This window comes from Sminthopsis crassicaudata, chromosome 2, assembly GCF_048593235.1.
Source record: "Sminthopsis crassicaudata isolate SCR6 chromosome 2, ASM4859323v1, whole genome shotgun sequence".
NCBI classification, from domain to species: Eukaryota; Metazoa; Chordata; class Mammalia; order Dasyuromorphia; family Dasyuridae; genus Sminthopsis; species Sminthopsis crassicaudata.
Window position 1 is genome coordinate 89,461,163 of NC_133618.1, and position 26,961 is coordinate 89,488,123.

At 36.7% G+C, this 26,961-nt stretch overlaps 1 protein-coding gene across 28 annotated transcripts in view; it reads left to right on the forward strand.

Annotated features, from left to right (window-relative positions):
- Window positions 1–3,101: 3,101 nt before the first annotated feature.
- Window positions 3,102–26,961, forward strand: part of SOCS5 (suppressor of cytokine signaling 5) — a 74,759-nt gene continuing 50,899 nt past the window's right edge. For 9 of the 28 annotated variants that reach the window (XM_074286740.1, XM_074286741.1, XM_074286743.1 and 6 more), the window contains exons 1-3: window positions 3,426–3,713; window positions 4,153–4,231; window positions 25,317–25,479. The gene's annotated coding sequence lies outside the window, so the exon portion shown is untranslated. Of the gene's footprint in view, window positions 3,714–4,152; window positions 4,232–23,617; window positions 23,671–25,316; window positions 25,480–26,961 lie in introns of all 28 variants that reach the window. The other 19 variants (XM_074286744.1, XM_074286758.1, XM_074286753.1 and 16 more) reach the window with 10 other exon arrangements.

Consider the following 26,961-nt stretch of genomic DNA (forward strand, 5'->3'; position numbering starts at 1 on the left):
TATAGTTATATACAAGCCACACACAAAGCATTTATGTGCTTATTTTAGGTGAGAAGGCACTAGCTGTTGAGGGAACCAGGATAAGTTTCTCAAAAAGAAGAGTGTTTGAGCTGATTCTTGAAGGAAACCAGGTATCCCAAGAGGGAAAGCATTCCAATAATAGGAGACAGGCAGTTCAAAGATATAGACCAGAATGGGAGGTGTGTGGAACAAATAAACTAAGATGGTTGATCTGTGTAGAATAAAGAGAAGTAATGTGTGACACTAGACAGGTTTTGAAGAGCTGGATATGCCAGAGGGATTTGACTTTGATTCTAGAAAACTGAAAGACTGGAGTTGAGTAGGGGTTGTAAACACAGAAAGATTTGGGTTGGGCTGCTGGACATCGAATCTTCTCAGCTTGGTCTTTTCAAACCTCTCCAGTCTTTCCACCCATTTTCTTCACATATTAGTAGCAAGTCATTTAATCTCTTGGTGCCCAGGCAACTCTATTAAGACTAAAAGTTGCAGAACTGTTGTAAAATGTGTTTTTTCTCTGGATACTCCCTACACTAGTGAAATCATTGATCAGAACAGGAAAAATACTACCTATCTCCTCTGTAATCAAAGGTAGGAAAGATTATATTTCTTTTTCTCTTTGCTGAGGTAATTGGGGTTAAGTGACTTACTGAGGTTCACAGCTAGGAAGTGTAAAGTGTCTGAAGTCAAATTTGAACTTAGGTCCTCCTCACTTTGGGGCTAGTGCTCTAACCACTGTGCCACCTAGCTGCCCTGATTATATTTCTTGAAAAGGCATGAAAGAGCGTGTCAGCTTTTGGATTTCCTAAATTTTGTCAGCTAACTAGTTGAATCAAGTCACAACCTCTTGGCTCCAGTTTTCTTATCTCTCAAATGATAGAATTCCCTTCTAGCTCTAAAAGTCAGCAAAGAATTATGTGCACAGTTTTCCATCTACTAAATCCTAGTGGCTTTTTATTCTAGGATCAAATGGAAACTCCTGTCTGGTATTTAAAGTTCTTCTTAATCTGGTTCATTCCTACTTTTTAAGTCTTATACACTACTTCTTTGCAACTATTCTTGATTCAGCCATACTAAATTCCAAGCTCCATGCATTAATTCTCCCCTATCCCCTTAGAATCCCCTTTTCCTCAACTCAGGAGTGCCATCCATATGAAAGACCTGATTCTCGGTCTGCCTTCCCAATCCAATACTGTTTTGAATATTCTTATTTAAATACAAGATTTCTCCCAGGCTAGAAGGGAATCTCCTTGAGGCTAGGGACAATTTCACTTTTGTCTCTGAACAGCCACGTGCCTCACATGTCCCTTACAAGTGCAGATTGACCATTTGCTGAAATTCTTCCCTTTAATGAGGAGTTCAGGACCTTTCTCCATGGTCCATCTTTCTGTTTGCTATCTCTTATGCTCTTTTCTCATTTTAATTTATTTGTACATTGTATTTGGAATGGGAAGTAAGGGAAATGTTTCCGGGCTATTAAAACGTCCTTTCACATCTTTTTTTCATTAATTTGAAAATGTGTCTTGCCCAAAGAGAGGACTCTAGGTTTCATCTGATCAATGGTTTCACTTTAGGATGACATGCCAATACACCTGGGATCAATTCTCGCCACCTGGGAAGAGGAGCTTGGCTTCTCACTGTTTTACTATTGTGGTTTCCTGGGTTGGGCAGCTGGGTGCCTAATAGTAATAAAAACCATAATAATGCTTCGTAATTATGTGCTACTTTTTTTTTTTTTTTTTTTAACCAGAACTTGGACTTAATTCCAATGAATATGAAAGGAACTGGCGCCAGCCTCTAGTCAGTTGGGCTGCAACACCAGAGGCCTGGGACTGAAAGCTTCGCCTTGCAGGAGTCCTGTCAGTTTCCCACACCGGGGCCCCAGCGGGAGGGTAGCGGCGCATCGCGGGCTCCCGGGCCGGGAGGGAACCAGTCGTGCCCCTCTCAGTAATTGCCCCTGCCTTCAGGCATCCTGTCAGCTGACACGCCCGGCCGAGGAGCGATTCCAGGACTGCTCGGAAGGGAGCGGGCTGCCGGGTTGGCGCAGCCCGGGTGATGCGGAGCTCCCAAGGCGGCGCATCCTTCCAGCCCAGCGTATTAAGCGTGCTCGTTACTCCGAGCGGCCAGGGAGGAGGCGACCCTCCGCTCCCTTTGGGTCACTTCTCCCGGTCCGGAGAAGGGAGACAACAGTCAGAAAGGGGGGCCGGGACCCCCCGGGGGCAGCCAGGTCGGTCAGACGCCAGGGCACCGATCCCGAGGTATTCGCCGCGGACCCAGCGGGCTGGAGGACCTGGGACACCGTCGCTGCTGCTGCTCCTGGTTACACCGACATACAGGAGGGATGCCCTAAAACACTTCCGTGACCTCTTTTGATCCACACAACCACCCTGGTGCTATTCTGTTACCCCATTTTTAGACGGATTACGTGATCTGCCCACGGTCACACAGCCAATATTGCATGACCCTAGTCAGGTCACCTTTGTCTGGCTCAGTTTCCTCACCTGTGAAAGGGGTTTCCCCGGGGCCGTTGTGAGGCTTAAATGATATAAGTATAAAATGCCCAGAACATTGCAAGGCATATAGACTCTTCCCTTCCACGTCACAGTTTAGGTGGGGACAGACGGTTCACCCTTCCCCCATCCTTAACCTCTGCTTGACCTCCCACCTCTTCTCCAGCTGATAGACTCCGCCCTCCCACGTGACAATTCTCTCAGGCCACGTGATTCACGATCCTTTTTTTTTTTCCTTTCCCATTTCCACTTTGCCAGAATACACCTCCCAGCCTCACGTGATTCCGTCTATCAACGTGATTGGCCCCTCCCCTTCCTCGTTGATCGAACCAGGCAGCATCTGCCCGTCCCCCGACTCCAAAATGGCAGCCTCTCACTGCGCGCGCCCGATCTGCCGGACCTCCGCGTTTCCCTTGCCTGCCCAGCCCCTCCCTCCCTCCGTTTCTTCTCCGGCCCTCACCTTAGTGCCTTTCTATTGGTTGGGAATAGTCCCGCCCTTCAAAAGCGGTCTCTGCCATTGGCCGAGGCGCGCTGCTCCTCACAGCAATCCTCCCCCCCATTCCCATCTTCGCCCCCCGCCCCTCCCCCCCGCCCTCAACCCCGGGAGGTATTTTCCATTCCGGTGGGGGTTGGGGGGGAGGGGAAAAGGCTGAGGAGGAGTGGGGGGCCTTAGGCGAAGGGGAGGTGACCAGGGAAGAGGGGGGCATCCGGTGGAGCCGGGGCCCCCAGGCTCCGTCAGGAGGAAGCGGGAAGGCGCCCTGGCGGTCACTGAAGTCGGGACGGGGCCGGCAGCCGGACTAGCCTGCAGCCTGGCCGCGGCACCCGGACCCGTCCTGCTGGGGCGCAGGTGCCCCTAGAGGAGGCCGTCCCGCGCCCCCGGGGCCCCCGTCGGTGAGTCTCGCGCTTGTTCGCCGCGCGCCACCCGTTGGCTCCGGCCCCGTAGCCTCCTTCTTTAGCGCTGCTGCCGTCGCTAACGGCCGCCGGCCTCGTCCCTCAGGGGCTGCTGCCGCCGATTGCGTTCTCTTCCCCCCGCGCGCCGGCGTGTGCCGCCCGCGCTCCTCGCGCGGCCCCAGGGGGCCGGGATGGGCGGCTCCGGGAGCCGAGAACTGGTTTGGGGCTGGCGCGGCGTCCTCACGGGCCGGCTTCTGGATGCGATTACCGAAGGAACCCGGGCACTGGTAGGAGGTGAGAACGAGGCCGGCCGGGCGCAGCGGGGGAGGGGGTGGACTCGCCTGCCCCAGAACTGGGGACCTGGACTGTGGGAAGGGCCACGTTGCCGGGGACTCCGGGCAGACAGCACCCGAGGTCCGAGTCCGGGTCCGGATTTGGACCCGGGCGGCGGTGGTGGTAGAGGTGGGGAAGGCGGGGCTGACTGCGGGGCCGAGGGCGGGGGTCCAGAGCCGGGCCTTCGCGGTTGCGGGACGCAGACTAGGAGAAAGAGATGTTTGACCTGAGTGGCGAAGGATGCGATAGTGGAGACTTGGTGCTCCCAGTCTGAAGGGTCACTTTGGGGGGGGGGGGGAGCGGCTGAATCCCTAGAGTGCCCGGGAAGAAGCTGATTTTAAGAGACTGCATCTTAGAGACAGTCAAACCGAAAACCTGAGTTAATGCCCCAAACTTTTAGGAGGCGGGTTTGGTGCCGGGAGGAGGATTTGACATTTGGACACGCTTTCAAACGGAGAAGCTCTTCAGAGAAGCGCTAGGTCAGCACTCGTTATTCTTAAATTGTATATTTTGCCTTTTGACCTTATATAAATACCACAGTCACGAATGGGAACTAATTTCTAATAACTTAACCGTCCATGGGTTCAGTTAAGTTGCTTAGCTGCTTCCTAATTTAACATTTGCACTGTATTATTTTGTCTGTACATTTCTTTCCTTTGATTTAACTAATAATAATCAGTTTAAAAGTGCTTGGAATGATAATCATATTTTACCACTTAAAAGCTATAAGTTTAAACATTATTTTCTAGTTAATTGATGTGATATTATTAACGAGATAGCCGAGGCCCAGAAAGCATTTTTAAAATCAAATTGAATATCTTCTAAAAGTAGGGTATCATAAAGTCAGAAGCTACTTTCATTACTAATAACCTTGCTTTTACATAACATTCATTTAAACATTTGCCTAGGCAACAGAAAATGCACACAATGGCCTGTATTAATTTCGGAAATTTCACTAAGATTAAAGTAAGCAGGAATAATCATGAATTATATCTTCTTGAACATATATTCATATAAGAAATAACATACAAAAAGTTAGTTGAATATTGTAAAACTTTTTCTAGGAAAAAGTTAGTTTGCAAATTTTTTTCTCAAAAAAGGTTTTGGCAGTTGCTTTTTAATGGACATTTATTGTATCTAAAATTTAAGATTTCTTAGGGGGAATGTTTTGACGCATAGAACAGTGGCCTAAAATGACTTGAAAAATAATATATTCATACTTATGTCTTCTACTTTGAAGTTTATCTGAAGCAAAAATGTATTTCTATACTTTCAGCTAAGCTTAGCCAGTTGCCAGGGAAGTTCCTGCTTATGAAGTGCACAACAACTTATTCAAAATATGAAGGCAAATCTGCCAGCGTTTATAAGAATACATAAATTTTGTTTTATGTGTACATGTATGCATACAACAGAGTTTTTAAATGTGCAAATATATATATATATATACACACATATATGTCCTGTGTGAATAATTTATATTTTGCATTGTGGTTTTTATTGCTACTAAATGCTTTGTTATCGAAATTATTTTCATAGCATTGTAAAGTAGGTAATTACAAGCATTTTAAAAATAGAATTCTGAATTTCAGACATAATCAGTTTTGCAGATGAAGAAACTGCAGCTCACAATCTAGTGACTTATCCAAGGTCATAGAGTGACAAAACTGGTATTCTTATGCTAGGTGTGCTTTTCCTCTGTGTGCATATGTGTGCATTCATGTATAAAATGTATTCCAAAATCAACTATAAAATATTTTTGGATTACCTCATGTTCTGAATTGTCACTGCCACTTCATCTGTATTAAAATAATTATATAGTTGATTTGTAATATTTTTCTATGAGAATGAACTTGACTACCCTTAGATTGGACAACCTGAAGAATACTTTTCCTAAGTGCTTCCTCTATTTGAAGAAAGGAAATCATTTAAGTATCATCTATATCTGTCATTTAAAATTACAATTTTTTTTAAAAAATTGGAAGGACACTTTAGCTATAAAAAATGATTTCTTTTATTCTTATTTTAAAATTTCATTCTAAACAAGGTTCTTTGACATTAGTTTATGTCTTTAAAGCTCATATGGATTGTTTATGTCATTAAACTAGATTTTTATCCCTTTTGTCAATGCAATTTAAAGTCCCAAAGAGTCGCCTAGAGCAGAGAACTTAAGCAGCCATGTCCAAAGTCACACAGTCCATGTGTGTCAGAAGTGGGACTTAAACAAAACATTCAGGTCTTCCTGAGGAGGCTAGCTTTCTTTCCATTTATGACATGCTGACCCTCAATATAACAAAAGAAAATCTAGCCATTAAAAAAATGGATTTTTAGCCATCCTTTAAGAATTGCGATTGATTCAATTCCATGATCTGTTCAGATGAATTAATTCTCATTTCTTTTGCTTGATTTAGATATATGTATAAATCATCTATTCAACAAATGTTTATTCAGCTTATGTCATATTTGGGGTGTTCAGTGCATTAGCCACTTTTAATGACAACATCCTAGATTGATTTCTTTTTACTTTATTTAATAGAATATAATGTGCTTGTTACATAGTAAATAAAGATATGTATGTACATTAAAATCTCATGGTTTTCTTAATACGTGTTTTCAGAATTGCTTATTGAGCCAGTGTTTTACTTCCTCTCACCTGTCTTCATGGAAGATCTTTTTGTAGCAATTTTGTTATAGAATTGAACACTAATTTTGTGGCTCACAGTTAAGTCATTTCTCCATGCCATGGCTTACTTACATATGAAATGGTAACAATACTTGTACTTATTCTTGAGATTATTAAGAAGAAAGTACTTGTAAAACCTTAAAGTACTATACAAATTCATTCATTTAGCAAAATTGATTAAGACCTAGTATATGCCAGACATTGTGCTTAATGCTGGAGATAAAAAGATAAATCAGTTTGTTTAAGCTCTTGCTGTTAGGAAGTTTACATTCCTTTGAGGAAGGGAGAAGAAAAGAGAGGAGAAAATCAGGTGTATATTCTTAATAATCACAAAGTTATTAGTTTGGATGATTGGGGAGTGAAGTTAGGGTGAGGCTCACTAGCAGTATGGGACTGGGCCCTGGAGTAGGTGATGCTTAAGCTAAACCTTAAAGGAAATGAGGGATTTTAAGTGGCTAGGGTGCCCAAGGATACATACTAAGCTAGGGTCAGATAATTTACAAAAGCAGAGGTGGGAGATGGAATGTCTTATATGGAGAATACCAACTACATCAGGCCTGGAATGTAGAGTTCCTAAAAGGGATTAATGTGCAGTAAGCCTAGGAAGGTAAGCTAGAGCTAGATAGTGAAGGGCAAATGAGAAATTTGTATTTGATCCTATAGCAGTAGGGCCACTTGAGCTCCTTGAATAGGGGACTGACTCCAGGAATATAATTTTTGACTGCTATGAGTAAAATAGACTGGAGGTAGGACCAATTAAGAGACATATAGTAGTCCAAGCAAGACCCTGGAATAATTAGCATTGTGAATAAAGGTGAGGCAAGAGAGACTGCCAAACTGACAAGGCTTGGTAACTATGGGGGGTGAGGGAGACTAAATACTTGATGGAGCCTCCATGGTTGTGCACCTGGATGACCAAGGGATATGTAACAGTTAAAATAGGAAAACATTCTAATAAAAGAAAAGTTATAAGATCAGGATGATGTAAAATCATTCATTAATCTTTAATTAAACTCTGTTGCAGAAATTAGGAATATCCAAATTTTAATGGTGGCTACATTTTTTTTTTTAATGTTGACCATTTGAAAATCACTAAGGTTTGTCTTCTGTCAAGCTGAAGTTATTCTGATTTTATTGGTAAAATATTAGGTTTTAGTTAAACAATATGAAATGCTATTCCAGTTCTTACAAATGTAATTCTTGTATTCATTTGTACCAAAATTATATGACAGTGTCATGGCCATTAGCCATCAGTGGCTTATGATGATAGTGACAGTTTGAGTTTGCCTCTTTGATTAATGACATCTTTCTTAAAGAAGCCTTGGTTTCTTTTTTCTCCTGTAAGTCTGTGACTTCTTAAGATTTTTACTATTGCCATTCCTTAGTTCATTGCACTCTTATTTTAGCCCTTCTACTCATATTGCATCCTTGGATTCTTATCTCCACTTAGAACTTCTTATCATCTTGTTTCTCTTATACCTGAAACCTTAATATGTATGCTTAATGTGATGAAATGAGATAAAGAATGCACAATGCTATGTGAATCTTAAAAGTACCACATGAATGTGAGCTATTATGATGATGGAATTTCCTGTTCCTAATTTTAACCAGTTCTTTGTGACAAACACCACAGCAACTTCATTGGGTTCATTTGATGTGTGCTATGCACTTTTTGTATTTTCCAATTTTAATACTTCTGTTATGCCTATTTTATGGGTGAGACACTTGGAAAGAGATGAAAAAAATCAATAATAAGTTTTATATCTCTTTCTGGGCTCAGGAAACCATTATGTTTATAAGTGTTGATGAACTAGCAAAGGAATAGCTGTTAGATCTTGAGTGACACCAGAAAAACTAAGCATAACTCATGGATTCCTTTCTTGGGCATAAGCAAGAGAGTAAGATAAAGAGGTAGAAAAAGTATAAAGAATAGGGGGGGAAAGGGGGGAGAGGAAAGGGAGAAATAGACAAAAAGATTAGGTATGTAGGATGCAGAATTGCTCCATCCACAATGGCAAGTGGTATAGATGAAAAATAAATCACTCTTCTCCCAACTTTCTAGATTATCTTCCCGTCTAACTGTTCCTTTTGTGCTTGGCCACCTATTACTAGTTTTTAATTTGTCATTCTCTTGTTCTTGGAACTCTTTTCTCTTGGTTTTCTCCCTTCTTTCTTGCTTTTCTCATCATGACTCCCATATCTATGTATCTAGTCTTAATTGAGTTTCAGTCTTTCTTAGTTAAATTCAATAGACATTATTTAGTGCAAAGAGCCATTCTAGATTCTGTCATGCTAAAACAGAACCAAAACAGTCCCTTTCTTCAAAGAATTTACATTCAGTGGCACTTAAAACACAGATATACTATATCTAATTAGTTGCCTAGTCTTATTGATTCTGTCTTTTACAATTTCTCTGTCACTTTAGTCTTCACTTTCATTTCCATCTTATGCCCTGTGTAGTTGTCAAAATAATTTTCTAGAAACATCTGTTTGAACATGTTACTTCCCTGCTTAGGGATCTTCCATGACTTCTGGGACTTCTAAGATAAAATATCTTTTAGAATTCTAATTTCCTTTAAGGAAATTAGTCTTATGTCATTTTATGAGGAAATTTTTCTTAATCACCCTTGTTAGTGGATCTCTCCTTCAGAATATCTTTCATTTATCAGTTAATATGTATTCCTTAATATAAAGCAAGCTTCTTGAATTTAGGACAATTTAAGGATTTGTCCTTACACTCCAGCTTTAGATATATAAAGTATTTAAATAAGTTCTTTAATTAAACTGAAAAGTAATGAACTACTCATCCTACAATGCAGATGTTAAGTTAAAGGTTTTTATCCTGGTTTACATGGTTTCAGGACATTAGCCCAAGGTATTTTGTTGAGGAAAAGGGAGATTTAGGCTCTTTCTTTGAGAAGTCCTAGCATATTAAGTGTATGAAATAAAAGTTGGAGGTTTTAGAAGCTTGTTAAATGTGGATTTCAGAAGTCATCAGTAATCCCACATTACATTAAATTATATACATAGTTCATTTTTCCACTCAATTATTGTCTCATTCTTCCCTTAGGTGTGATATCCAATTCCATAGTATAATGAATTGTTTTATAACCAGCTTGTATTGTATGGTTTATCATAAAAATAATCAGAAGAATAACTATTATCTTTTAGTTTGTCAACCATGCATTAATTCATAGATCCATGGGTTTGTGAATGGAATGGAAATTTTTAAAAATGTATATGAGAATTTCATAATACTTTAAAAGAACAGTGCATATCATTGTCCTAAATGACTTTTATCTTTTTCTTTGTTAGATAAACTGCCAGTTAAATAAGTTATAAGGGGAAAAAAAGCCATCCAAGAGTGAATCTAACTCTTTCCAAAATTTAAGGGGATAAATGTGCATATGGAAGTTAGGAATGAAAACTGTGGAAGTGTCTTATTTAAAGTGGTACATGTAAAATGGTCTCTATCCATTATATCCACATGGATATAAAATTAAAAAGTTTTTACTTTCATATGGTATATGGGATGAAACTTAAATTTTTTTTAACTTTACAGTTTCTTTAAAAATAAGGATAATTTTTGAGTTTGCTTAGAAGGAATATTCTTGAAGGGTAATTATTCTGAATTGCTCATTCATATTAGCCTTAGTGAAAGATGCTTTTTAATTCTTCTTACTGAAAAATTTGTCAACATCTTTAAATGTTCCTGGTGAAAGAAAACCTGTTCAAAAGAAATAAAGGCTCACTTAGCCTCATGGTTGGCAAGAGTTCCCAGTTTACTTCCCAAACTCCTGCTCTAATGTTTTTTATCCAGAATTATTCTCTGGGTAAAAGACAACCTCCTGCTAATTCTTTCTGTATTTTAATCAGTTAGATGGATTTTAATAAATACTTATTAAAATAAGTACTTTAGAGAATCTGAGATGTTATCATTGTTGTGGGCCCTTCCTCTAAAAAAAAAAAGTGCTTAATAAGGGCTTTATTATAGTTGGTGACATGAATTTTTTAATATTCCATAGGAACAGCCTATAGGGGCTTACCTACCATTAGGTACTCTCTTAGGCTTGTGGAATGCTCACAATAATTATTGATAGTTAAGTATATATAGTTTCTGTGCACTTTGTGGGGCATTTCTGCTGTTTAAAAAACTCCCTTTAAACTTCCCATTTCTTCAGTTCTTTCATATGTCCCTTTTACTATCTATTAGTGATTGAAACCTGTCTTTCCCCCAAAGATACGGTCACTTAATATCTTTCCTTTCATATGCTTTGTGCTAATGCAGAGGTTCTTACTCCTTTTCCTATTTGTTGCAGCTCATGGACATACAGTTTTAAAATTCATAAAATGAGGGGCAACTAGGTAGTGCAGTGGATAGAGCACCAGACCTGCAGTTAGGAGGACCTAATAAGTTCAAATCTGGCCTCAGACATATAACACTTCCTACCTCTGTGAACCATACCTCCAGTTGCCTCAGTAAAAAAACAAAAACCAAAACCACATAAAATAAAAGCTAACATGTAGCTTTATTATGTTCTGGGCACTGTGCTAAGTTCTTTACAATTATTAACTTACTTGATCCTCACAAAGACCATGGGAGGTAAATACTATTATAATCTCTACTTTACAGAATAGAAAATTGAGGCAAACAGTGTCACAGGTAGTGTTAGAGGCTGGATTTGAACTTAGGTCTTTTTAATGCTAGGTCCAATATTCTACCCGTTTGACTTTACAAAGAGTTTCAAAGTAAACCAATTAGATTGAAATATTTCTTAAAAAAAAAAAAATCATTGGCCTTTGATTAGGAATGCTTGCACTTTAATAGAATCAGAGATCTTATTCTTCCTACTAGGCTGTAAACTCATTGGGAGCAGGGACTTATTTTTCCCCCACCTTTGTCCAGTCCCTCCCTAGCAAAGTGCCTTATCCTTACTTAAAGCTTGGAAACTTTGTTGGAATTAAATTAAGATAATGCATGACATTTTTGCCTAGCAAACTCCCATTGCCTAGGATTTTTATATAGTAACCTGTGACTGTAGACATCTGGCTTTAAGCATCTAGTTTATAGACTATTTAAACTCAAAAATAAATTTACATAATTGTATTTGATGAATTATAAAGCCCACTTCTTACCTAATTCCAGGAGGGGAAGTAGTGATGAGGATAATTCCAGAACTATTTATAAGTGATTTTGTAAGTATTTTTTGAACATAGATATACCTGTTCTTGAAATTATACTTTGTATAGCACTTTACAACTATATGTTCACATTAATCTTATTTGAATAAAACCATGTTATAAAGACCAAGATGGGGAGGGGGGCGTGGCTAAAATATTGTCAGTTTTCCCATTCTCATCCAAGGGATTCATTCAACAAATTTGTATTTAGTTCCTCTCTGCCAGGCAGATTTGAAACAACCTGGTGGAATGGCTAGATAGCTGGTTCCTATGTCAAGAACACAAGTTTAAAGTTCTGTCTGTCCTTAAGACCCTGAGCAAATCAACTAACATTGTATTTCTTCCTTCTTTCTCCCTACTCAACTGAAAAAAAATTTTAAGTTGCAGAACAATTGCCATCTCATATTGATAGAAAAAGGTTCCTCATTATTGATTTGTTTTTTCCTTTGTCAGGCAAGTGAGGAAGACAAAAAAAATTATTAGATGACAAAAAAATTATTAGAAAGGATATCTCCTTGTAAAGTTTATAGTTCTAGTAATGGAAATAATCTACTTTCCTTTTCACAACCAAATTCCTATACTCTTACTTTCTTACCTCACTTTATAATCTCTTTCAGTCGGACTTATGTTCCTGTCATTTGCTTTCTCCATAGTTACCAATTATTTAAATATTGTTTTAATTCTTTTGCTGAAGTTAATGACCTATTCTCATATATTATGGCTCTTAACCACTCTATCCTTTGACACTCTTTGATTCACACCCTTTCCTCCATTTGCTGCTCCTTTAATTTTTGTGATACTCTTCTGTTGTGTTTTTCCTACCTGTAAGACTGGTTCATTTGGGTCTCCACTGTAAGTTCATCACCCAGTCCTCAGATCCTCAGGGATTTGATCTTTCCCATTTCTCTACTTCTACTCTCTTAGTGATCTCATCTGCTTTTATAGATTCTGCTATCAATTTTATGCAAAGGATTTCCACCTAATAGCTCTTATATCATATAATTGTAACTAGCTACCTTTTAGATATTTCCCCTCTCAATTTATAAGAATCTCAAACCCAATATCCTCTCCCCCAAAAACCTATCCTATCACTTAATCTAACATTCCTGTTTATCTTGAGGGTACCACCATTCTTCCCATTATCTATAGTTGAACCCTAAGACCCATACTGCCTCTCTTTCATACTTTACCAATCACTTGTCCTGTCTTGCTGACTTTATCTTCAATTCTAACATCCACCCCCCCCCTTTTTTTTTTCTTTTTTGATCTGATTTTTCTTGTGCAGCATGCTGATTATGGAAATGTGAATAGAAGAATTGCACATTATTTTATTTTTTTCTTTTTTCCTGAGGCTGGGGTTAAGTGACTTTCCCAGGGTCACACAGCTAGGAAGTGTTAAGTGTCTGAGTATAGATTTGAACTCAGGTCCTCCTGAATTCAGGGCTGGTGCTCTATCCACTGCACCACCTAGCTACCCCCCCCCTTTTCTTTTGTACCAAATTACTTTAGATCCTCATCACTTTTTGCCTAGATTATTGCATTAGCTTCCTAATTGATTGCTTTGCCTCAAATCTTTCCCATTGTAATCTATCTTTCACACACCTGCTAAATTGATACTCTTAAATTGAAGGGAATGATGACATTGCTTTGCTTGACAAGTGTGAGTGGCTCCCCACTGCCATTATTATTATTATTTTTTTTTTAAGAGAAGAAGCTGGTTGTTATTGTTGTTGTTATTATGGAAAATAATCTTTGTCATTTTTTTATTTCAGTAGTATTTTTAAGTTACATGTAATGATAGTTTTCAACATTCGTTTTTATAAGATTTTGAATTTCCTCCTTTACCTTCTCCCTCCCCAAGACAGGATGCAATCTGATATAGGTTATACTATATATATAATAATTTTAAACATTTTCACTTTAGTCATGTTGTGAAAGAAAAATCAGAACAAAAGAGAAAACCACAAGAAAAAAAAAGCAAACAACAAAAATAAGTTGAAAATAGTATGCTGCTTCAGTCTTTATTCAAAATCCATAGTTTTTTCTTTGGCTGTGAATGGCGTTTTCTATCCCAAGTCTATTGAGATTGTCTTGGATCACTATATTGCTAAGAGCTAGGTCTATCATAATTGATCATCAGATAATTCTGCTGTTACTCTCATTTCCTTTAAGTTAAAATACAAACTCTTTTCTTTGGTGTTAAAGCCCTTTTCAGTATGATTCTAGCTTGTCTTTCTTGATTGATTGTACATTCTTCTTCAGATATTCTATTACTTTAGATAGAATGGGTTACTTGCTGCTTCTGACTCATGACATTTCAACTCTTATCATTGTGCCCTGTGCCTACAGTGTTCTTTCTCAATTTTGCCTTTTAGAACTCCTATTTAAATGAATGAATGGGAAAATATTAATTGCTCACACTATGTTACAAAGCATTGGGGGTACAGAAATAAGAGTGGAATCACTGCCCTCTAGGAGCTCACATTCTAATAGTAGAGCTTTCAGCATCATGGCAGATGGAAAGGCCCTATGAGCCTTCAGGTATATGCAAATGCTAATGCATTTTCTTTAATTTTTTCACTGACAAAATCATTATTTTTCATTTCAAACCATTTGACAGTATGAAGGACCTTCATATCCATAACTTGTTTTTTTCTGAGTTGTCACTAGCTGTGATTCCTGAGGAGGTGGAGAAGCAGTTGCTAGGTTGCTTCCAAAAATGATGGCATCAAGGATAAGGTTAGAAGCAGGCCCAACTAGGGGGAACTGAAATTCCCAAGACTCTTGCCTGATTTTACCTGGCTGTTAATGGCAGTTAATCAGAGATTAGTGTTTTTAGTAATGAAGAATATTCACTCTTTTTCCACAAGTTGATCCCTTCAGTGATGGCTGTAGAGCCCTGGCTGAAAGCAGGGATGGTGCTCTGGGGAGGGATGGAGAAAAGAGGATGTAAATAAATACTGAAGATTTTTTTGGATTGGAGAAAGGAAGACTCTCTTGGTGTTAATATGAAAGATGAGGGAGATAGTGAAAGTTACGGAGCCCAGTTGGGCAATTAGTACAGTGTTTTAGGCAGAACTGCTGAGAACCTGAACTATAGTGATGGCTTTGTGGTCATATATTTAAAGCTTAAAGGGACTTTGTAGGTCATTGAGTCTGGTCCTCTTTGTCCCCCTCCTCCCCCCCCAGGTAATTATTTTCCACAAGAGACTCATAAGTATTCATTGATAAGAAATATAATGGAATAACTTAAAATTCTGATTATGTTATTTCAGGAGGCTGATACTGAAAACATTAAACATTTCCCCCCCAGAGCAGATGAGTAGGCATTTTTCCTTCATCTAGCTCTTTACTGTTTGAACTCCTTCAGAATTCAGGAGTGAAGCCAGACTATGGGTTGTGCTCATTTTTTTGTCAGTTGTAATCTTTTCTAGGAAATACCATAGTAGTTGTTGGGGGCACCTCCTGTAGTGCATCTAACATTAGAAAGGCCTGAATTCCCAACGGAACCACTCACTCCTAAAAAGTCGCTCTCTTATGATCACTGTTTGGTTTCCAGAATAAAAAAAGGAAGATCCTGACTCAGGCTCTTGGGAAGGAATCCCTGCTCTGACAACCATGGGCAAGCGGTTCTAAGCTATACCACATTCAGGAAAGTGACAAAAGATCGAAAGTCCAAGCTGCTGTCCCTGCTTAAAAATTGACATAACAGACTGGGGGGTGTGGAGTGCGGCCCCCCAGGTTTGCTATATTGGCTCTAAATTTCAGCTTGAACCAGAACATATATGGGTCTCATAGAAAGAATGAGAATGAGGGGAAGGGCTCATTTTTTTAACCTCCATTAGAAAAATAATACTTTTTTCTCCCTGATAACTTAGAACATAGAGAGGTGGTTTTTGAACTTTTTCTAAGACAAGAAATCATTCTGTACTTTTGAGCAAAGGTTGACCAAATATAATGCTCTTTACTTAGTTCATTGCATTACTCAGAAACTAGGTGATTCGTCTATAGAGTGCTGGGCCTGCGATCATGAGGGCTCATTTTCCTGAATTCAGATCTATCCTCAGACTATATGTGTGTGATTCTGGGCAGATCACTTTATTCTGTTGGCCTGTTTCCTCATTTATAAAATGAGTTGGAGAAGAAAATCTCTCAAGAAAACTCCTGAAGAGTGAGACACAATTGAAGAAAAAAAAAAAAAACCTGAAAAAGTTATCTCTGTTCTTTTTACATCCTAGAAGGAAAATTTTTGCTCCATTAACTCTGGAACCTTCATTTAAGGATTTTGTTCAATGTTTCTTTTGTATTCTTCCAATTTGCTCCCTGAAATCTCATCATTGAGAAATCTCTTTATCCTGTAAGATCTGATTAGCCTTAGTACTCTAAATTTTTTCAGTTCTCTCTGATTCAAGGGTGAAATGATGAATTACAAAATCTCTTTTTAAGTAGGCAGCTGACCCAGATTACCCATTTATTTTCTACCTGCCTACACTCTTTTGAACTTCTTTGGCTGTCCAGGTATCCTCTCCTTACTTTTCAGCTTTTTTATATTTATTCTATTCCCTCATTAGATTGTAAGCTCCTTAACAGCTGGGACTATCTTTTTTTTCTTTTTGTATCCCCAGAACTTTGGATAATTAATGACTCTTAATAAATGTTTATTGACTGACAGATTTTGTTCTTTTCTGATAGCTTTTGTGGCCAACACCCTTGGAGATTTCTTTTTCCATTACCAACAGCTTTTCCCAACTGCTTTGTTGTTGTTTTGAAAAAGCATTTATTTTTATTTTGAATTTAAATTCTCAATAAAAATAAGATTTCCATAATTACATTTAAGATAGGGAGGATTTTTCATCACACTACAAATATATGTAGCTTACTTTTTTCTTTTTTTTTTAAATTTTGGATTCATTTAGCATGTAATTTTCAGAGCTGCTCTGATTGTAATTCTTTCTGGTTTTCCCTTTATTCTGTTGTCTTTGGGAGGAGATCCTTACCTCTTCCTTTATCCATTTTTGTTTCTATTTAAAAAAAAAAAAGAAACTCTTTGTTATTTTAGGAATTGTTCTCTTGATTCTACTCATTTGACTTTGCATCAGTTCATAAAACCTGATCCCAACTTCCCCTCTCACCCCTAGATCTGCATGTAGATGAGATATTTATCCTTCATCTGCTTCTGTTCTCCATACCTTTCAGATGTGATTGACAGTATTTTACTTGAGGGAATAGTTCATCTGGACCATGTTACTTGAATTCATTCAGGACAGTTAGGTGCTCTTTTTGTTCCTTACTTTGACTACTATATGATGATCAATTCTGATGGATGTGGCCATTTTCAACAATGAGATGGAACCAAATCAGTTCCAACAGAGCAATAATGAACTGAATCAGCTACACCCAGCAAAAAAACTCTGGGAGATGACTGAACCACTATACAGAATTCCCAATCCTTCTATTTTCGTTCTCCTGCATTTTTGATTTCCTTCATAGGTTAATTGTACACTATTTCAAAGTCCGATTCTTTTTGTAGAGCAAAAAACTTTTTGGACATGTATACATATATTGTATTTAATTTATACTTTAACATATTTAACATGTATTGTCAACCTGCCAGCTGGGGGGGAGGGGAGGAAGTTTTTTAGAACAAAAGATTTGGAAATTGTCAGTGTTGTAAAATTACCCATGCATATATCTGGTAAATAAAAACTATTATTAAAAATTTTTTTTAAATAAAAAATAATAATTAAAAAAAACAAGAAAGGACAAAGGCATGTGTAATCCAAAAAAAGTCAATTAAGTATCATTAAGTGTAGGAAAGATACACTAGTTCTTTAATAAAATGCATTTTTAATTAAAAAAAATTGTCTAACTTTCCTTACTGCCTTAGCTTATTCCAAGTTTTAGCAACTTCTTACAAGTAGTGTCATACCTTTATGTTCATCGTTTACCTGCTCTTACTTTCATCTTCTATACATGACTTAATCTAATTTAGTTATGGAATTGTCTGTCCATTCATGTTAGGGACTTTTCAGACACTTTTGTTTTCTTTTTTTGTTTGTTTGTTTTTAATTTATTTTTTTACAAAAATTTTATGCACAGGTAATTTTCCAGCACTGACAATTGCAAAACCTTTTGTTTCAACTCCTCCCTTACTCACTACCACCCCCTCCCTCAGACCAGGTTGACCAATACATGTTAAACACGTTAAAATATAAGTTAAATATAATATATCCATACATGTCCAAACAGTTATTTTGCTGTACAAAAAGAATCGGACTTTGAAACAGTGTTACTTTTATTTTCTTTATCAAAATTTTCTTTCTCTTTGTGTTTTCAGGCTTTTATTCTTGAGTTTCCCTTCTAAAATTTTAGCCAATGGGAATCTTTTATTTTTTCTCAACCCTTTGAAATGTGCTCTACAAAAATTTAGGGTGTATGCCATAATATGCCTGACTTCTTCTCTGCCAAATATTCTAAGATGGTTACTCACTTCCTCCCCCAGATTCCCATTATTTCCATTAAAGCAACCAGTCCTTCCCCGACATCTAGAATTAAATATAGAATAGAATTTATCTTTTATTGGTTCCTCTGTATTTTGAAGGTTGAAATTGTGACAAAAGGAAACTCCCAAGACATAGAATTTCTGTAATTAGTGATCAGTTTATTTAAGCTAGTCAGCAGTTGATGATCAGTGATATCTCTTGGTAATCATTGAAGGCTAGGGAGACCCTTGAAATAACTTGAATCCTTTCTAAAAGGAAACTTGGCTGACAATTAAAAATCAACCTTGACTGGTGGATATTTAATGAGAAGGTAGACTAAAAATATTTAGCACTTCTGCTGACTGTGTGGCCTGATCTTGAAACTCAGTAGCCTCAAGTCTTCTGGGCAGAAGAATCCACCTTCATACAGACTCCTCTGACTAATTTTCTCAGTGAGTTAGGTTAACCTAAACTAATAGAGGGGATGGGATCAAAGACTAGAGGTTCTTCAAGGCAAAGGCTTGCAGAGACTAGATTCTGTTGATACTCTATAAACAGAAATTGGGTCTCCTCGTTGGGTGGAGTACTTTCCAAAATTAACTAGCATATGCCTAGGGGCTAGAAACAAATCTCATCACTCAACCACATTCTTCAAAGATTGACCTTTTCAAGAATTGGGTTTTAACAGAAAGAAAAGTATAAATCAAAAATTAATAACTAGTCATATAATATTAATTTCTCTCAAAATGATCATTAAGGCAAATTAAGTGATAACAACAGACTGTAGTTGGAATTCTGCTGAGCTCTTCCAGCATTCATCTCCAAACAATTTTAAAGTAACACTTCAAATCAAGTTCTGGAATGGCAGAGTCAGCAAAGGGTAAGATGAGACATTTTTTCCAGACATTTTAGGAGGTGAGCAGGCAAGTCTTGTGATACAAGGTGGGAGCTAGTGTGCAGTTCAGTACATGGGGACACCACCATCAGTGAAGCTGAGACAGAAATAACAGGGAACTCTCTGCCCAAAGATGGTAAGGGAATCCTAGAACTGGTCTAAAAGAAATAACAGGGGATCCTTTGCTGAGACTGGGTGCAAGACCTTGCTTCATTGTCTATAGGAAATTCAAGTTGTGGTTTAAGAGTAAAGAGAAACACTAGCACTTGTGGCACCTGAGGAGCAGAGGCTCAAGGCTCGATTCCAGGGTGAATCCTTTCCACCTCAGATTTCCTCACATGAATTACCTTCTCAATTTATAGTACTTTAGTGTGTGTGTGTTTTTACTCTTTTTTTTTTTTTTTTTTTTTTAAACTTTGTAGTCTTGTGAATTTTTGGTTCCTACATTGTAGCAATTCTCCTTAGTTTTGTTTTTGATGTTTTGTTTGTTTTTTGCTAAGGCACAACTGGGGTAAGTGACTTGCCCAGTGTCCCACAGCTAGGAGGTGTTAAGTATCTGAGTTTAGATTCGAACTGGAGTCCTCTTGACTTCAGGGCTGGTACTTTTTCTACATCTTTAGTTTTTAACTTGATAAGTTATTTTTCCTCTCCCTATTTCTTCTCTTTCAGTTTAAAGCCCATTTGATTAGTTGTTTTTTTTTTTAAGACATTGGTCAAATAGATTCTTACCAGCTCTTGTTCCTTATACTCCATCCCTGTCATTAAATCTTTATAGTGTTTTTTTTTTTGCCTAAGACTTAAGTGCAAGACCATTTGGCCACAGTCTCTAGGTGCCTTCTGTCAGTATCATTTGTGTTCTTTTTACATTGGTGTACTCAAGGTAGGCAGCTGATCTGTCATTTCTATGAGGTAGATAATAAAGAGCTACCTCAGGCCTTCTTAGCAGATAATCTTCCCTTATGCCTCTGACTCTCACCAGATGATTTTTCACTTAAGAGCATGTTCAAATCTATTTAGTTATTTCTTGAAGAAATTACACATGTATTATATTTTACAGATTAGGAACCTATGAATGTCAAGGGATTATAACTTGCTTAGGGTCATGTTATTATTGAGTTGTTTCAATTTGTGTCCCACTCTTCATGACCCCATTTGGGGTTTTCTTGACAAAAAACTGGAGTGGTTTGCCATTTCTTTCAACCCATTTTACAGATGAGGAACTGAAGCAAACAGATTTAGTGACTTGCTCAGGGTCATTCATCTAGGAAGTGTCTGAGATCAGATTTGAATGCATGAACAGGAGCTTTCCCTGATATCAAATACAACGTTCTGTCCATTGTGCTGTTTAATTGCTGCTCATGGTCATATATTTAGTAATTGTCTGAACTGCATCTCATCACTGGTCCCTCAGACTTTGTCTACTGCTTCTTATGTTATACCTCTTTGTCTGTCTAGATTGAAAATATAAAATTCTGAAAGAGAAATTGTGCTAAATGTTCTTTTGAAGAGCAAATATGTATTAAAATTTGGCCAAGTTAGTATGATTTATATAGACTTTCATGAAGTATTTTAAGACAAATTATTTAATAAAAAAAAAAGGCAGTAGAATTAGAAGAAAAACAAGGTAAAAGTTAGAAATGGCTAATGAATTATTGATGGAGTTGTGAACTCATCCTGGAAGCAATTTGGAACATTATAGTATACCCTTTGATCCAGTTACTTCTAGGTCTATATCCCAAAGACATCTAAACAAGTTGTACAAAAATATTTCTAGAAGCTTTTTGTGGTGACTAAGAATTGGAAATCAAAGAGATGTCCATCACTTGGGGAATGTGGTTTCAGATAAACCTGGAAAGATTTACTACATAAACTGATTCATTGTGCAGTGAACAGAACTAGAAGAACATTGTGTATAGTTAACAGCAATTTTATTTGATGAACAATTGCTATAATCGGCAGTATCCAAGACAATATCAAAGGACTGATGATAAAGCATATTCTTTGCCTCCAGAGAAGGAACTGGTTTGAATACCAACTGCATATAGCATGAAGCATGCTATTTATCATTTTCTTTCATTTATTTTTTTCTTTTATTGCCAAGTCTTATACAAAATGACTAATAGAAATGTTTTACATAATTGCACATGTATAACCTATATCTGTTTATTTCATGGAGGGAAGGGGAGAGGAGAGAAAGGGATAGAATTTGGAACTCAAAACTTTAAATAAAAATGGCTAAAAATTAAAAAAAAAATTTAAAAGCTGACATTCCTCTGACTGGGGTAATATGTATATTGTGGGTCAAAAGCAAATATTCTTTGACATTTTTTTTTTTTTTCCATAAGCCTCTTGGAAGACATTAATTTTACAAGGGACTGTACTGTTCTGGTACCTCTAAATATGTATGTGTAAAATGAGGGTAAACTATGAACAACAGTCTTTTTATATGTTTCATTATTGGCAAGCCTAAAATAATACATTTAGGAAAAATAATTAAAACTACCAAAAGATTTTTCATTATGACCTAAGGAAAGGAGTTGAAAGTCATGAAAGCTGTTTTTCTAGTTTTCTGCCAAGTCTAAAAAAAGTTAGGAAAATGCTTGCTATGATCAGGAACAGTATTGGAAACAAAATAGAAAATATTATTCTCCCGTGGTCATGATGAGTAATAGATGACCATTCGGTAGTCTGTGTGTTCCATTAGTACCAGATTTGGAATCAGATGACTTGGGTTGTCTTGGCCATCCTACTTAAAACCTGTGGGATCTTAGAAAGGAAAGGCTGTTAATTGAATAAAAAAATTTTTGTATCAAAGAGCTTTGATAAAAGTAAAAGTCTATTAACCTAGATATTCTAGATTAGATCTGACTCAATCTCTGGTAATTTAGGTTCAATACTGAAACAATGATGCCTGCAGACCATTTATCAGGTTAACAAAAGACATTTGCTTAGTTACTGCAAGAGAAGGATATATACTGAGGGACACCTTGTGTTTCTTCAATAGCTGGAAGTTTCTTTGCTTGTGTTGCCTATTATGGTCTGACAAACATCAGGAAAAGAGCCTACTGCACATTTTAGGTGTTATAGTTTCCTTGGGCAACGAGGAAAATATGTCAAGACACTTAAAGCCTTTAGTTTCTTGAGCCAATCAGATTTTTTAAAGATGGTTTACATACCCTGCATTGGGGGAAAATATGATATGGAGAAGATGGAGAATTATTCCCCAGTGATTTATGAAGAGTTTTCATTAGAAATGCAAATTTTCTTCATAGCCATATAAAAAGATGTTACAAATCATTAATAACTAAGAGAAATGTATATCAAAACTCAGAAAATTGACAAATGATTGTAGGTAGAAAAGTTGATGTTGGAAGGGTTGTAGTCACCTCTAGAAACCTTTCAAAATTTTGCTGCCATTCCAGAGTTTCCCCATATATTGTAATGATTGTTTATATTGTTTAGTAATAAATCAGCCTTCATAGAATGAAAAAGGTGGAATAAAAAGGTTATTGCAGCGTAATCATGGATTGAAAATAATAATTCAAGTACAAATTAGCATCAGAAAAATGCTAACAATTCTTTTATTAGTAGCTCATCAGTCACCTTACAAAGTAACAGTGATGATCTCATGAGATCTAAACAGGTTTTCCATAAAATTTGTTTTGAACCAATTTTGTTTCAAAAGTTATTTGAAATATGGATTTAAATCCACTATTGTTAGTGATAAATCTTATGCCAAGCATATTATGCCTTGAAGTTTTAGCTAATGACAATTTCCATCAATAAATTAACATGATGTAAAACTAAGCTTTTGTTGCCAAAAATTATTTTACCTGCAAAATTTTTAAATGTCCATATTTAAGGTGTGGAAACAATGTTTTTAAGCTACTTAAAAATCTTTCATACAAAACAAATTATAACACCTTCCAGGGTGTGTGCAAAAAGAAATTATTAATATTAGTGAAGATGGGAATTTCTTAGAAGTGTGTGGTGGTATCTGAGTTGCATTTCTCTGATCAATAGTGATTTTAGAGCACCTTTTCATATGACTAGAAATGGTTTTGATTTCTTCATCTGAAAATTCTATTCATATTCTTTGACCATTTTTCAGTTGAAGAATGGCTTGAATTCTTATAAATTTGAGTCAATTTTCTATATATTTTTAAAATGAGGCCTTTGTCTCATTAATTTTTAAGCAAAATTGTATCATTAATAAATGATTTATAAAATAGTTTATTGTGTCTGACGTGTGTGTGTGTGTGTGTGTGTGTGTGTGTGTGTGTGTGTGTGTGTAAAAGTAAATGTAATGGGGGGCAGGTAGGTGGCGCAATGGATGGAGAACCAGCCCTGAATTCAGGAGGACCCAAATTCAAATCTGGTTTCAGACACTTAACACTTCCTAGCTGTGTGACCCTGGGCAAGTCACTTAACCCCAGCCTCGGGGGGGGGGGGGGGGGGAATAAAAGTAAATGTAATGTATTAATAGAACAGTAGATTATGTATGCTCAATTTTACAGGGACACTTTAATGCAGTATTGATGAAACTGTGAATTGATCTAATTAACCATTCTGGAAAACAGTTTAAAATTATGAGACAAAAGTAACTTTTTTTTTTTTTTTAATCTAGGATTTCTTTACTAGTCACATACTTCAAGGAAGTTAATAAAAGAAAGAGCCCAGGTACACCAGAATTATAGTAGCACTTGTTGTGATAACAAAAAACTGGGGATGGGATAGTGGTGGGGAGGGAGTCCCTATGAATCAAAAAACAGCCAGACAAATTGCAGTGTGTGATTGGCAGGGAATATTATACAGTAAGAAATGATCATTAAGGAGAATACAAATAAACATGAGATTTCTGTGAAGTGTGATAGTGATTTAAAGTTAAAAAAAAACCCAATATAAACAAAAGATTTTTCACATTAATGAAAACATTTTAAAAATTATCTGAACTTTAATTCCCAGGTAGGGAAGTGATGAATTAGGGGTGAGGAATGTTGCATAAATTATTTTTTTTTATCAATTTGATTTAATTCTTAAATTTGATTTTGAGTAACTGCTTATTGGGAAATGAATGCAGCTTTAAAAAACACAAAAAACTGTATTTTTTTCCTTTTTTAAGGTGGAAAAGTTAGCTAATCACTCCCAGTGCTTATCTTCTAACATTATATCTTAGAGTTAGATTGAGAGATTACGTTGAGGGATAACTGTCTCTTGTTTGAATAGGTGCTTTCTTTGACCCCACTACCTTTTATTATAATCACAGTCTAATATGAAGTACGTATTTTTATGGTAGGAATTCAAGCAAAATTTTATATAATGTTTATCAATTAAATGGCAGGACAAAAGATTGTCATGCTAGTCCTTTAGACCTCTTCTAACAGAAAGTATTTTTAAAATGCCACAAAACCATAAGTTAAGTATGCTTCTTTATGATTTTTTTTTCTTGATTGGTAACATTATGATGCCAGTGAGGTCAAGATCTCAGATTTTATTTTGGTATGAGCCAACTGGTTTATTTCATGGCCACATGTAAACTCAGCATGGTTAGCGTTTTTTGAAAATAATTCTCATTTTAAGGTGATAGAACATTCACAGTAGCTTTATGGTTTACTCTAAAAAGTCTGCCAATATACTAATTATGAAATTGGTGGCTCTGTGGACAGAGTGCTAGACTTGAAGTCAGGAAGACCTGAGTTCATAATTGTGTGATCATTGGCACATCATTTAATATATTTGTTTTAGTTTCTTGGATTGTAAAACAGGAACAATAAATCTTCCTCACAAGAATTAAATAATTGTAAAAATGCTTAGCATGGCGCCTTATCTATAGTAGACATTATATACTTGTTTCCTCCTTGTCATTTGGGCCAAGTTTCCCAACTTATATCATAGAAGTTCAAGGAATATTAGAGATCATTGAGTCCCAGTGTATAGAAATTCTGTCCACAGCATTCATGGTAAATGATTCTTTTCCTCTGAATACTCAGTGATAGGACCCTCACTAACTGAAGCTGATCTTCCAGTTGTTGAATACGCTTTGAATTTCCTTTTTACAAGAATTTTAAAATACCACTAGTTCAAATGTGCATTTAATCTTAAAAATACAGGGTTTTGTTTTTTTTTGTTGTTGTTGTTGTTTTGTTTTTGTTTTTTCCTGAGGCTGGGGTTAAGTGACTTGCCCAAGATCACACAGCTAGGAAGTGTTAAGTGTCTGAGACCAGATTTGAACTCCGGTAGTTTTTTTTTTTTTTTTAACTGTTTTTGAAATCATTTTCAAATTGTATTTGATTTCCAATTTTATTTTGAATTTGTTCCTTTAAAAGGTGGAGACAGTACTGACTGATATTTGGAACCCACTTCTCACCAGCAAGCTGAAATCAGTCTAGTAGAAATGACAAAACCTTGAGAATGAAAATCTCAGACATCACAAGACAACTCCAGCATGGAGGAATAAAGGGTATTGTGTAAAGAAAATCTTCAGCAAATGTAAGCAAGAACAAATAATGAAGGATAAATGCAAAAAACCCCCCAAAAACAAAAAACAGTGTGGCATGGTTCTTTTAGGTATTTTTGGAGCTTAGAGTAATAGTAGTTGACCTAGATTCATGAATTAAATCTGTAAGGGATCTTAGAAACTATCTAGTCCTCTAGTTCTCTTTGTAAAAAATGAAGTTCAGAGAAATGAAATGCCTTGCACTTTGAACCCAGGTTCTTTGACTACAAATCTACTCTTCTTTCTACTTACTGTACAGTTTTTGAGAAATGCTAATGACAAAAAGAGTTTATTTTCTTTTTGTGCTGAATTGGGCTAAAGAGAGCATCTTCCTGTGCAGGCTCCTGTAGCAGGTGCTTGAGATACAAAGATTGAAAACAAAACATTTTCCTATCCTTCTATTTAAGAGAAATAAAATATATACAATAATTAGATACAAAGTAATTTGGTGCTGTATGAAGAGTATTCTGATGGAAGTGGATATCTTCAACATAAAGAAGATCCAACTCACTTCCAGCTGATCAATGATGGACAGAAACAACTACACCCAGAGAAGGAACACTGGGAATTGAATGTAAAATATTAGCACTACTGTCTATATACCTTCGGAATCCAATAGTTAACATGCAACAAGAAAATTGGATTTACACACATATATTATATCTAGGTTATACTGTAACACATGTAAAATGTATGGGATTGCCTATCATCTAGGGGAGGGAGTAGAGGGAGGGAGGGGAAAATCTGGAAAAATGAATACAAGGGATAATGTTATAAAAAAAAATTACTCATGCATATATACTGTCATTTAAAAAATTTTATAATTATAAAATTAAAAAAACAAACAAAGTAATTTGGGGGAGAAAGAAGAATATTTGAGCTGTGCTTTGAAGGCACCTTGAAGATTCTTGGAAAGTTGAAGTGGAAATGGGGAAGAGGTGGAGATTCTATTCTTTGAGCCTCTTGAGCAGACGTACAGAAGCAGGAGATAATGTTATATGTGAAATGCTTTTGTGATAATCCTTTGGACAATTGGAGAGTACATGTTACATAGATTCAGAATTCATTAAATGGCTTGGCCCAAAGAATAGTCATTAATTTGCTGTCTGTTTGGAAGAAAACCTTCAATGGACCTAGGGATCTATGTTTGGCCTTGGAAATATAACTTTAAATTGTGGATAAAGGCATACATCATTCATCAAATATTGTTAAATACAGCTCAAATATTTCTTGAATGATAAAATAGGATCCAAAAATGTCAAACGAAAATATTTGACCAAATATAAAAAGAAAAAATTTATGAAAAAAAATTGCCTTTACAAGTACAGAATAAGAACATGATTATCTCAGATTGTTAAATAAAGATCAATATTATTCATTAGTGTGATATGGCAACCAAAAAAGCTTATGTAATCTTAAGCGTCAGAGAGGGTCAGTACTGTTTAGATTTATAGTTCCACTATATTCTGTCCTAA